Source organism: Macaca fascicularis, chromosome X (assembly GCF_037993035.2).
Source record: "Macaca fascicularis isolate 582-1 chromosome X, T2T-MFA8v1.1".
NCBI lineage: Eukaryota > Metazoa > Chordata > Mammalia > Primates > Cercopithecidae > Macaca > Macaca fascicularis.
Window position 1 is genome coordinate 141232378 of NC_088395.1, and position 10025 is coordinate 141242402.

General features: G+C 45.1%; 1 pseudogene; it reads right to left on the reverse strand.

The window, feature by feature from the left end:
• Positions 1-8280: 8280 nt before the first annotated feature.
• Positions 8281-9169, reverse strand: LOC102116770 (high mobility group protein B3 pseudogene; annotated as a pseudogene).
• Positions 9170-10025: the final 856 nt, after the last annotated feature.

A 10025-nucleotide genomic window follows, 5' to 3' on the forward strand; every position in this document is an offset into this window, starting at 1 on the left:
TAACAAAACTGCACGTTCTGCACATGTATCCCAGAACTTAAAGTGTAATAAAAGAAAGAAAGAAAGAAAAAAAGAAATGATTGATGGTGTTTTTCAAAGGACCCCAGTCCCATTATTTGCCTTATAAATGGGACTGGGGTCCTTTGAAAAACACCTTTTATCATTTCTTGGTTTTTTTTGTTTTTGTTTTTGTTTTTTAACACAATTAATACCATACCATTGCAGAAAATGTGTATCAGTAAAAAGAAAATAAAACCACTGGCATTTCTACCACCCAGAGAAAAAAATAATAATAAATCTCTTTTGGCCAGGCTCGGTGGCTCACATCTGTAATCCCAGTACTTTGGGAGGCTGAGGCAGGTGAATCACTTGAGGTCACGATTCGAGACCAGCCTGGGCAACATGGCAAAACCCTGTCTCCACTAAAAATACAAAAATTAACCGGGCGTGATGTTGCATGCCTGTAGTCCCAACTACTCAGGAGACTGAGGTAGAAGGGTCACTTGTGCCTGGGGAGTGGAGGTTGCAGTGAGCCAAGATCGCACCACTGCACTCCAGTCTGGGTAACAGAGTGAGACTCCGTCTGCCTCCCCTGACAAAAACAAAAACAAAAACAAAAACATTTGAACAAACGTTAAGTGCATTCTTCCAACGACAATTCCTCTTGGGAGAGTTGGTGGACCAGAAGATGTTGTGAAACGTGAGCTCGCTGCATGTTGATTTTTCCAGGTGCTTAAGTCCTCACTGTGCTGTCCTTGTGACCTTCAGGCCTAGGTCATCAAGATGCACAGCACAGGACAGAAGACCCTGTAGCCCTGCACCTGGTGACATGGAACTGCTTTGCTGGTCCACACAGACACAGGCTCCATCCAAGCCTGGCTCCTACCCATCACAGTTCTGTAGGCTGCCCATTTGCAGAAGGCCTTCCATCTGACACTCCTCCTCGCCTGCTTGTTCTCCAGCCATGTTGTGGCCAATTTGCCATGAGGAGGTTGCAGTGGCCAAACCTGTTGGAAACTGTGAGGTGTAACTGGGAGAGAAAGGACACAATCCAAATGTTCTTACTGCCTGTGATGATGCAGCTATAGCGATGTACTGGCTGCTCACAAGCCTGTTCTTTCTTCCATTGTAGAGCATGAAGAATTCCCTTATCACTGCGTCAGGAGGGGGAACAGAAGTTTTTCTCATGCCTAATTTTGCGTTTTCAGTAAGGTCTTTTTCATCTTGTCCAGAAGAAACTGGAAAAAAAAAAAGATACTTGAAATAAACTGAAGGACATTTAAACAAAGAAACACTTGAAATAAACTGAAAAGATTTTTTTTTCTTTTTTAACATTAACGTATTTTGCAGGAAGAAAAAATATAAAGGACACTAAGGGCAAATAAATATATGTGTTTACAATAGCAAAGACATGGAATCAACCCGATGCCCATCAATGATAGACTGGATAAAGAAAATGTAGCACATATACATCATGGAATTCTATGCAGCCATAAAAAGGAATGAGATCATGTCCTTTGCAGGGACATGGATGAAGCTGAAAGCCATTATCCTCAGCAAACTAACGCAGGAACAGAAAACCAAACACTGCATGTTCTCACTTATAAATGGAAGCTGAGCAATAAGAACACATGAGCACAGGGAAGGGAACAACACACACCGGGGCCTGCTGAGGTGGCAGGGGGAGGGAGAGCATCAGGATCAATAGCTAACGCATGCTGGATTTAATACGTAGGTGATGGGTTGATAGGTGCAGCAAACCACCAAGGCACACGTTTACGTATGTAACAAACCTGCACACCCTGCACATGTATCCCAGAACTTAAAAAATGTGTGTGTGTGTGTGTGTGTGTTTAAATGGAAAACCATCAACCAAGAGAAAAGCAGTATCCACTCGCAGATTCAGAACCCAGAGTGCTGAGGCCTTACATGTCTGGAATCAATGCATTCTCAACTGGTCCTGTAGTAAGGTGCTCATGGGGTTTTTCAAACTCACTGTTAGAGGACTTTTTAAATCACAGGCTAAGCAAACCGGCCTAACTACTGCCACTCTTCTAGGTGGGAACTCTCAGCTGTTGCTGAAGGCCCCGGATGTTCCTGTGGTACTCATTCAGATTCCTCACTCTCAGTTACATTCCTTCCTTTTTTGACTAGCAGGAAACAGCAGGACTGGCCAGATTCCCACTTGCCTATCACTCTTGGATAATTCTTCTCAATTGTGATGCTTCTGTGGCACATTGACCATCTGTGCCTCTAGAACCTAAGCAAGGGATTGCTGCCTCTTCCTCTTCCTCTTCTTCTTCTTCTTTTTTTTAGAGGGAGTCTCGCATTGTCGCCCAGGCTGGAGTGCAGGTGGCACAGTCTCGGCTCACTGCAACCTCCGACTCCCTGGTTCAAGTGATTCTCCTGCCTCACTCTCCCAAGTAGCTGAGATTACATGCGCGCACTACCACGCCCAGCTAATTTTTGTATTTTTAGTAGAGATGGGATTTCACCATGTTGGCCAGGATTGTCTCGATCTCCTGACCTCATGATCCTCCCGCCTTGGCCTCCCAAAGTGCTAGGATTACAGGCTTGAGCCACCGCGCCCGGCTAGGGCTTGCTTCTTCTAACCAACCATGGGCTGGCTTTGTCTGGTGACCTTGTCTGCCTGCTGTTTCCCTGTTCCTGCTTCCATTTACCAATTCCAGTGGTGTAGCATGCTTTCAGCCCTTGGCCGGCTGACCAGCAAGAAGATGGACCTTTACATTCAAGCAAAGGTGGCTTTATAACAAGAAGAACCAAAGGCTGAAACAATCTTTTGCTGCTGCAAAGAACACATTTTATGTTTCTTCTTCTAATCTTGACAAATGCCCTCTTGAAGAGATTCCATGCTACTTTCTCTTTCTCCCTGGACGGGACCTTAATGTAGCACAGTGAGGCCCAAATGTTCTATTACCAGTGCTCTGGGCTGTGGGGCTTTCAGCTGCTGCTGCCAAACTCTGGTTGTCTAAAATTCTTCCACTAGAGACTAAAAGATGATACAATTCCTTTAACCCAAGACTGGGACTTAGGGTTCTCAATCTCCACCTGGTTGTTTACCTGTTCTTTGCTACCTACCTGCGCTGACTTGGAAGCCTGCTGAGAAAGGCACAATGTGGTGCTTGGGGCATCTCCCGGACCCCAAGGCCATCAGGCAATTGCCATGTATTCAGAGGGAAGTTTTATTTATTTATTTTTTATTTTTTGTCATCTGCAACTCAGGAGCTGGGCCTCTGCTACGGGCACTTACAAATGATGTTTTCATGTTAAAAGACTTAACAATCTGCTATTCAATATGGCTCATGGTGGAGCGCCAGCATTTCTCCCTCCCTCCTGGTTTGCCTACAGAGGTAGACTCAGAAGGAGATTGTGGTCTGCGTTTCCTGTTAGGAACATATCAGTGCCCATCTTATTATTATAAGCCCCTTACTTTTGTGAATTTAAAGTAGCACTGACAAGCCTGGATTGTGAAATGGGCTTTGCTTGGTCCTTAGGATGCTAACCTAGATTTTGCCATTGGGGAAGATCAGTTTTCAGTTTCCCACAGTATGCTGCTTTTTTTTTTTTTTTTTTTTTTTTTTTTTTTTTTTTTTTTTTTTTTTGACAGAGCCCAGGCTGGAGTGCAATGGCATGATCTCAGCTCACTGCAACCTCCACCTCCCGGGTTCAAGCAATTCTCCCTGCCTCAGCCTCCGGAGTAGCTGGGATTACAGACGACCACCACCATGATGGGCTAATTTTTGTATTTTTAGTAGAGATGGGGTTTCGCCATGCTGGCCAGGATGGTCTCGAACTCCTGACCTCAGGTGACCCGCCCGCCTTGGTCTCCCAAAGTGCTGGGATTCAGGCATAAGCCACCATGCCCGACCAGTACGCAGCTCTTGTAGTGGCCTTCCTGAGTCCACTCTTACCTCTTGGTGTAGAAGTTACACTGCTGTGTCAGTGTAACTTCTGAGGTCAGTGTTTCCAAGTGAGATGAAGCCAGTGCTTTGAGCTGGGCTTCAAGCACAAGTGAACGAACACCAATATTCTCACACTCTTTTTATTGAGATGGAGTTTTGCTCGTCACCCAGGCTGGAGAGCAATGGCACGATCTCGGCTCATTGCAACCCCTGCCTCCCGGGTTCAAGTGATTCTTCTGCCTTGGCCTCTCCAGTAGCTGGGATTACAGGCTCCCGCCACCACACCTGGCTATTGTTTTTTGGTTTGTTTGTTTGTTTTTTGTATTTTTAGTAGAGAAAGGGTTTCACCATGTTAGCCAGGCTGGTCTCGAACTCCTGACCTCAGGTGATCCACCCACCTCAGCCTCCCAAAATGTTAGGATTACAGGCGTGAGCCACTGTGCCTGGTCCCAATTTGTTGTTTCCCAGAAAATCTTATTTCATTTTATTTATGGAATGCATGTCTTTTGTGTTAAGAAACCAAAGAGAAATAAAGAGCACTTATTGTATACATATATATTTTTTCTATATAATTCCCTATAGATCCACCTAATGTTTTATGAATTAAACGAGAAGAGAATTACTGTTTTTAACCCTAAAGGGTATTGAGTGCGGTAAAAATGTCAATAAAAAATGGGTTGCAGGCTGGGCACGGTGGTTCACACCTGTAATCCCAGTACTCTGGGAGGCAGAGGCAGGAGGATTGCTTGAGGCCAAAAGTTTGAGACCAGCCTGGGGAACATAGCCAGACCTCATCTCTTCAAAAACCTTATTTATTTTTTATTTATTTTCCTCATTATTTTTTTTTTCTGAGACAGAGTCTAGCTCTGTCACCCAGGCTGGCGTGTAATGGCATGATCTTGGCTCACTGTGACCTCCGCCTCCCGGACTCAAGTGATACTCCTGCCTCAGCCTCCTGAGTAGCTGGAATTACCGGCACCCACCACTGCTCCCGGCTAACTTTTGTGTTTTTAGTAGAGACGGGATTTTGCCATGTTGGCCAGGCTGGTCTTTAACTCCTAACCTCAAGTGATCTGTCTGCCTCAGCCACCCAAAGTGCTGGGATTACAGGCATGAGCCACTGTGCCCGGTGCCAGAAAGCTTTTATAAAAAAATGTTTAAAAAATAAAAATTATCACCCACTGTACTCCAGCCTGGGTGACAGAGTGAGACCATGTCTCAAAAACGAAAACAAAACACCTTTTTAATTTAATTGTAGATTCACATGCAGTTGTAAGAAATGAAACAGAGAGATCCCACATACCCTTCACCAAATTACCCCCATGGTCACATCTTGTGTCACTACAGGACACTGTCACAACCAGGAAATTGACATTGGTACAATCCATTGACCTTATTTGATTTCATCAGTTTTATGTGTGCGTGTGTGTGTGTATTTAATCCTATGCAATTTTATCACATGTAGATACACGTGACCACCACCGCAATCATGAAACAGAACAGTTCCATCACAAAGATCCCTTGTGGTAACCTTTTTTTTTTTTTTTTTTTTTTGACAGGGTCTCACTCTGTCATCCAGGCTGGAGTGCAGTGGCGTGATCTCAGTTTACTGCAGCCTCTGCCTCCTGGGCTCAAGCGATTCTCCAGCATCAGCCTCCCAAGTAGCTGGGACTATAGGTGCACACCACCATGGCTAGGTAATTTTTGTATTTTTTGTAGAGATGTGGTTTCACCATGTTGCCCGGGGTTGGTCTCGAACTCCTCAGCCTCCCAAAGGGCTGGCATTACAAGCATGAGCCAACATGCTGGCTGATTGTGCTAACCTTTTATAGCAACAGCCATCCCCCTCCCTTCTCCAGCGTCCTTAAGCCCTGGCAACCACAACCCTGTTCTCCATCTCTATAATTTGTCATTTCAGGGCTATTATGTAAATGGAATTGTACAGTATGTAACCTTTTGAGATTGCCTTTTTTTCACTCAATGTAATTCCCTGGAGAGTAATTTGAGTTGTTTTATATGCCAAAAGTTCTTTCCTTTTTTATTACTGAGTAGTATTCCATGGTATGTGTGTACCATGGTTTGTTTCACCATTTAAAAACTGAAAGACATTTTGGTTGCTTCCAATTTTGGGCTGTCGTGAATAAATCCGCTAGTTCATTTTCCTACTTTAAAAAGTTGACTTGGCCAGGCGCGGTGGCTCACGCCTGTAATCCCAGCACTTTGGGAGGCCGAGACGGGCAGATCACGAGGTCAGGAGATCGAGACCATCCTGGCTAACACGGTGAAACCCCGTCTCTACTAAAAATACAAAAAATTAGCCGGGTGCAGTGGCAGGCGCCTGTAGTCCCAGCAGCTCTGGAGGCTGAGGCAGGAGAATGGCGTGAACCCGGGAAGTGGAGCTTGCAGTGAGCCGAGATCGCACCACTGCACTCCAGCCTGGACGGCAGAGCGAGACTCCGTCTCAAAAAACAACAACAACAAAAAAAGTTGACTTATTGTCTACATCAGTGATCTTTATACTTGAGTCCATGAACTCCTAAAGAGTCCATTAACATCCTAAAATTCTATTCAAACTTGTTTTTCTTTGAAGAGGGTCCATTGCTTTAGGTGAGAGAGACTCTTACTCCAGTACTCATGTTTCCATAGAGGAGAGGCAACTTCAGTACTCTCTAGGAGGCACATTTGTTTTTAATTTTAATTTAATTTTATTATTATTTTTTGAGAAAGAGTCTCGCTCTGTCACCCAGGCTGGAGTACAGTGGTGTGATCTCGGCTCACTGCAACCTCTGTCTCCTGGGCTCAAGTGATTCTTCTGCCTCAGCCTCCTGAGTAGCTTGGATTACAGGCACCCACCTCCATGCCAGGCTAATTTTTGCATTTTTAGTAGAGACGGAGTTTCACCATGTTGGCCAGGCTGGTCTCAAACTCCCGACTTTAGGTAATCCACCTGCCTCGGCCTCTCAAAGTGCTGGGACTACAGGAGTGAGCCACCGCGCCCGGCCTAGGAGGCACATTTCGACTCCCTCTCTACTGTTTATTTGCTTCTCCCCACAGGAGGAGGAGTAACTAATACTTATGATGGTCTGCCTTTCGTTGGTCCCAATTCTGGGCCAGGTTAATATGTTCAAAGTCACTGCAAATAAATGATCTGACCTCTTGCTCCATTTGTCTGTACAAATGTCAAATATTCTGTTTCCTGCTTCTGTGACCAGGTCATGGCTTCTCCTGCCTGTGGCTGGATGATTAATTCTGTCTAAACGAGGAGGAAGAAGTAGGAAGTCCATTTTGGCCTTGGGGCTCTTCTATGTTCTCCAATACAGCATTAATATTAGCAAAGCTCACACTTTAACTCCTATCTCATTCTGTATATATTTCATTTCTTAAAAAAATGTAATACTGTTTATTTAACTTCAAAAACACTTCAGCATTCTAAACATACAAAAGGATAACAGAATGTTGCAAATCGTGTTTGAGTACAGAAGGTTCTTGAACTTTCACTGATGCAGTGGCTCTTTGCTTTGCTGACAACGAAGAGTTCTATAGTTTGTTTTAAATCAAACAGTTTAAAAACTACCACACGCACAAAACCCAAAAACTTCTCAAGCCAGCTGACCCCACTTTGTCCGCAGCTAAGATGGCAGCAGAATGCTATGTCAATATATACAGAAACAAGACAACCTGAAGCTAAATGGATGCCCCCCGCAGAGTCAACAGGTCCAGCCTCACACTGCATGCCCAGTGCTACGGCATCTTCCCCACAGCCTCAACACCAAGCAAGGAGCATCAAGAATTTTTCTCGGGTGTTTTGTTCTTTTTACAAACTATAGATATACACAGTTGATAACTCAGGATTTTTAACCAATAACCATATAGTTAACACCACCTTACCAAAAAAAAGCCAAAAACATCATTAAGTGCCTTGCCACACCAACAGCAAAGCGCACAGAGTAAGGAGAACACCAGAGTACCTTTTCATTTGAAAAATGTTTGGAAATATGTACAACTTTGATACAGTTTCAGGGTGTTCTGGACACCCATGGCCACATCATGTAAACCACTGACAATCTCTAGAGCACTTTGAGAGACTACAATATGACGGTGATCAAATTTTGCAGTTAGGCCTAATGAGGGCAACAGACACTTCTCAAATAAGAGATGTGTCCATTACTGCGCTCCAGGCAGCGCCTGTAATCCTCCCACTTTGAGAGGCTGAGGCGGGCAGATCACCTGAGGTCAGGAGTTCAAGACCAGCCTGGCCGATGTGGTGAAACCCCATCTCTACTAAAAATACAAAAATTAGCCAGGCATGGTGGCGCATGCTCGTAATCCCCAGCTACTCGTGAGGCTGAGGAAGGAGAATTGCTTGAACCTGGGAGGCAGAGGCTGCAGTGAGCCGAGATTGCGCCATTGCATTCCAGCTTGGGCGAAAGAGCGAGACTCTGTCTCAAAAATAAACAAAAACAAAAACAAAAAATTACGGCACTCCCCTACTCTAAGGTATTCACAAGGAGACAGATAAACAGTTTTTAAATTCATCTTCCTTGTCCTCCTCCTCCTCTTCTTCCTCCTCGTCGTCTTCATCTTCCTCTTCCACCTTTATCTGAGCAACTTCAGCAGGACTCTTTGGGCCATCAAACTTTCCTTTCGACTTATACTCAGCCACATCCTTCTCATACTCCTCTTTCAGTTTGGCCGCCTTAATGATGTAAGGCTGCTTTTCACTGTCATTTAAGTTATTCTACATCTCACCCAGCTTTTTTGTCACGTCTCCAATAGAGATGCCAGGGTTTGTGGATTTTATCTTGGGGTGGAATTCTGAACAGAACAGGAAGAATCCAGATGGTGGCCTTTTGAAGGTATTAGAATCCTTCTTCTTCTTGCCTCCCTTAGCTGGTCCATAATCCTTCATTTCCTGATCATAGTGTACTTTATCTGTCTTTGCCAGTTCATCAAATTTAGACTTCTCTTTCCTGGACATCGTCTTCCACCTCCTGGAGCACTTTTTGGAAAATTCTGCAAAATTGACAGGGACCTCTGGGTATTTCTTCTTATGTTCTTCTCTGCACATCTGCACAAAGAAGGCATAAGCAGACACCTTGCCCTTTAGTTTCTTGGGGTCGCCTTTAGCCATCCTAACTGTATTGCTCACTAGTCTGGGCAGTGCAGGGCATGACACGCAGCTCAGCGCTCCCCAGCCTCATGCTAGCTGCCTCCAAGAGAGCCGCCGCCTCCTTCCTTCCTTCCTTCCCTCCTTCCTTCCTTCCTTCCCTCCCTCCCTCCTTCCTTCCTTCCTTCCTTCCTTCCCTCCCTCCCTCCTTCCCTCCTTCCTTCCCTCCTTCCTTCCCTCCTTCCTTCCTTCCTTCCTTTCCTTTCCTTTCTTTTCATTTCCTTTCCTTTCTTTCCTTTCTTCCTTCCTTTCTTTCTTTTTCTTTTCCCAGAGTCTCACTCTTGTCTCCCAGGCCAGTGGCACGATCTCAGCTTACTGCAACCTCCGCCTCCCGAGTTCAAGCAATTCTCCTGCCTCAGCCTTCTGAGTAGCTGGGACTACAGGAGTGTGCCACCATGCCAGGTTAACTTTTGTATTTTAGTAAAGACAGGGTTTCACCATGTTGGCCAGCCTGGTTTCGAACTCCTGACCTCGTGATCCGGCCACCTCTGCCTCCCAAAGTTCTGGGATTACAGGTGTGAGCCTCCACACCTGGCCCTCCTGTATATATTTCTTTATTGGCTCAGATTCCATAGAGAAGGTGATTGTTTAGCACCCTTGATCCCCTTCCCTATTATGTACATAGCTTTAAGTTGAAGAGGATCCTATCACACCACACGTGCGCACACACACACACACACACACACACACACCTTTACCTTAAGGACCTATACCTATAGAGTATAGTCCACAACTCTTTATCTGGGATTCACGTTCTTCTCAAACCTGCCTCTCCATACTTATCTCCTACTGTCTGCCCCTGAAACAAACCCTCTGTTTCAGTCAGACCACTTCACCCAATTATATTCCAGCCACTGGATCTCTGCTTAGCCGTTTCCTCTCCCTGAGAAGCTCTTCCTACTGCTCCCTGCCGGTCCAAATCCTACCCATATTTC